The sequence below is a fragment of the Mangifera indica genome, chromosome 6 (genome assembly GCF_011075055.1).
Source record: "Mangifera indica cultivar Alphonso chromosome 6, CATAS_Mindica_2.1, whole genome shotgun sequence".
Classification (NCBI taxonomy): Eukaryota; Viridiplantae; Streptophyta; class Magnoliopsida; order Sapindales; family Anacardiaceae; genus Mangifera; species Mangifera indica.
In genome coordinates, this window is record NC_058142.1 from 17058265 (window position 1) to 17062205 (window position 3941).

At 32.7% G+C, this 3941-nt stretch overlaps 1 pseudogene; it reads right to left on the reverse strand.

Annotated features, from left to right (window-relative positions):
* Positions 1 to 427: 427 nt before the first annotated feature.
* Positions 428 to 3424, reverse strand: LOC123219726 (annotated as a pseudogene).
* Positions 3425 to 3941: the final 517 nt, after the last annotated feature.

A 3941-nucleotide genomic window follows, 5' to 3' on the forward strand; every position in this document is an offset into this window, starting at 1 on the left:
TATGGAGATCTTCATTCAACGTGTATTAAACTCAAAGCCAATAAAGCTTTGTGAATCCACAAGAATTCTCCCATGATTTCTTGTGGCAATTTAAGTAGTGGGAAAATTAACTTCTGCCAAACTTATAGTTATACATTTCTTCTTACTTAGCTGCATTGCATTATGCATAATGTACTAGGAAAAATAACCAAAAAAAAAAAATTCATTTAATAAATGAAACAGAAATCAGAGAACCTTGGTCTCTCAAAGAATGATCTTTTGTTATTTAAGTGAGTGTCGTTTATCTTTATCCATCATGTTCATTATTCTAGTTTTTACCAATGATTCTTCTTCACAAAGAGCATAGCAAATGGCTTGATGTAAAATGTGAGCAATCTCTGTTTTGTTTGAGGAAAGATAAGTTAATATAAGAATATAAACTTGATATTTAAGCATATGCGATTAGGTCCACAGGAAGAAGAATAACAAAAAGAATTAAATCCACGGACGTAATAAGTCTCTTATGATCAACTATGAAGCTAACAAAAAGATGAACAGTGGTGCATGAGCTAATAATAGTTCACTTTCCAAACATGCATTATCAATTTCACGGCAAAAGCATTCCACACTTACCTAGCAAAAGCATTGATAAAGATAAAGAAAATTACTAAAACATCCGCAGCCATATCCAATGGCTTTAGACGATATTCCCAGTAGCTTTCTACAATCCCAAGAGCTACATGTCACATATCCACAGCAGCAGCACCAAGTCTTCTCACACCCTAAATTGAGGAAAAAGTGAACAGAAGAGAGAAGAGAGCAGATATGAGTTCCTCCTAAGGATGGATTTGAGTCTAAGCCTATTCGAGCTCGGCATTGAAGTCGGCTCAAACGAGCCCAAAACAAGTCAAGAATTAATGAGCTCAAGTCCGAGCCCGAGTCTGAGCTTTAAGCCAAGCAACTTGGCTCGGCTCACAAGCCGTGCCTTTCTCATGCTCAAACGGTGTCGTTTTTAATTAAATGAAAAGAAAACGAAAATTTGTCACTTTTTTCACTTATTTTAGTCGCGTTTCTCTCCAAGTATCTGGTTACCAGTTCTAGACTACAGCCCTCAATCTTTAGTTCTAGACAAGGATTTCTCATAGTGGAACGGTTCATCGGTTCAAGTGTAGTCACGTGCCAATAGAAGATTTTGGCATTGGAATGGAACACTTGTGTCTTTTATTTGTCCAGCGAGCAGGAATTCAATGGCAATAAGTTTGGCGACGATGGCAACGACGATGACACAAAAACATTTTAGGTTCGTGTTTTTCCATTTTTTAACTTTAAATTTGTTAATTTTTGGCTTAAATTTATTGAATCCTAACTTTGGAATTATGGTTTCTGAATTGGGGGTTTAATCATACTTGCTTTTTTGTGTTGTTGTCTTGCTATTGTGAATTTTGTTTTATATCTTTGTATTTTAAAATTGGTTTGTTTCGATTTTTTTTGTTGGAGATGTGCTCAGTCTTTCCAGTTATTAGATATGTTTTATCTTGTATTTTCCTTATGCAGAGCAGCTGCATAAAGTAAGAAGTTATTTATTACGGTTGACTAGGATAGAGTTGAGGCCATGAAAGTATACATCCAAATGTGTACTTGATACTTCATAATATAAAGTTTCAAAAGTTACAAAATGAATGTCGTACAAATAATACTAGTGTGTTAGATAAAAAATGTTTTTTATGTCCGAATAGTTTAAGTAGTAAAAGAAGAAAATCTTTAAGTGTGAGAGTATAAATTCAAGACTCATTAATAAAATATTAAAATCAAATTTTTAACTTATATGTTGTTGTAAGATGATGATTGAAAGGAGATTCATTTACTTTGTGTATTGGTTCAATTCTAAATAATAATTTGATTCAAATAAAGTTGTTTTGGTTAAAAAAGAAAACTATTTTATTTATTAAAATAATCAAGGAGAATAGTGTTATGATTCTCTGAATTTTTATTGAAATGGTAAAATTCTGGTACTTTGAATGATATGGGAAATGGAATCTCAATGACCAAGAAGCAACACTACAAACAACCACTTTTGTGCTTCAAAACAACAATAATGTAGGTGAGGCTGTGGGGTATTTTATTCAACCATTCAAATTTTATATCATATAAAAAAACCCAAAAATATATATACATATATATATATATATGTCTGAAAACCACATTGGAAATCGAATAGAGATCTGTAAATTTCTTGAACAATTCTATATCAGTTGCCGATGCATCATCGTGTTCATTTCCAAAGCCAGTCACTAGAAGAGATCGCTCCACCTAGAGACAAGGAAAAGATAAGCTGTTGCAATTCAAAAAGGGTCAACTTCTAAAAATCATAAAGCATAAATCAGCATACTTTTGTCAATTTCTATAACAATATGGTAAAACATTTACGCATAGATAGAAAATCTGTATCCAGTTTTCACAACTTGTGTCTCGGAACATGCCTGTAGATGTAGTAAGGCACAAGCTCATTGCATCATCCAAAAAAACATATGAATGTATATGGCTATAAATTCTCCAAAATTACATGATGATGAAAAATGGATAAGTATATACTTATACTAAAGCAATTTGGCGCACATATAAACGTTTTGACTCACGTGAATTTATTGGCCATTACAGAATGATCCTCCACCTGTAATTATGACATTAAATCCATTTATATATAAATTTAAATTACTCGATGCCATTAAGAAAAATAAAAAATGAACATTTTCACACCAGCAGTTGCAGAGAAAAAAGAGTATTCCAACATCTAGGACCACCCATAAACTCTACTGAAAACAGAACCAACATTGTCATTTGACCTTCTATAAGACAAAGGAAGTAATCTTTTACAAAATACGGGTGGAAGAGATTAACGGTTTGAGATAGACAAACCTAAAGGATCAATACACCAGAGATTATCAGATGCTGTGTCCCCAGTGATTCCACCCTCTTCTCCAGGAATGAGGTGATCTCCAAAATTCTTTTTCACAACTTCTAATATAGCTGCAAGTAATTTGTTCCAAAAATACGGTGAGCAATGTCTGAGTTAATGTCCAGATTCTTAAAAATTAGGAAAAGAAAGAAAGGCAGATTAAAATAAGGAAATTATTAAAGATCTATACCAAGTCAGTAAGTCCTTTATATGTAATATTACGAGGCCTACTCAAAGCATCCAGTGCTTCAAGTAAGGCAGTGGAAGCTGCTTACTGCTTGTACGATCGAAGTTGAGAAGGTCAACTAGAATTTTCTCTTAAGGGGAGTCAAACAGTCAACTGAGACTCTGACTTCGTGAATTTTTAATTCTAGAGAATGTGAGAGTATGAATAGATTTGAACCTACATTACGAGTAGGTGATCTTACACGACAACGAGTTGGATCCAAGAACACCTACTTTCCTGATCTTGAACAAATAAAAAGACATTGTTTTAATGGAGTTTTGCACTAATAATTGATGACGTTAGTAGATATTAAGTTCAAATTCACCAACTTGACTGACTGATATCAATTTTAAGAATTAGAGATAAGATACATATTGAGTACCATTAAAGATGTTCACTGAGTTGTATTTTCTATATAGGAATGATAGTGTAGCCTGAGTTGTATTCCTTGTGTAGGAATAATTAGTTGTATTTTGTATAGGAATAATTAGCTACCATATAGGTAGTTTAACTACCACACAAAGATAAAAAAATTTTCTTGATTTAGTTAGCGTCTTTTATATATAGTGTAATGCTTGTGTAAAGAAAATATGAATGAAAATTGTTCCAGAACTTCCTATGTGCCTTCAAAAAATGTGACTCATACTCTAAGATTTCTTATCACTTAAAGACCCTGAAACAATACAGAATAGATATTCCATTATCAAGGAATGAACATTCCAAATAATGTATAATATAAAATAAGATCTTTTAAAGTTATAAACAGGTGTTTTGGGCATC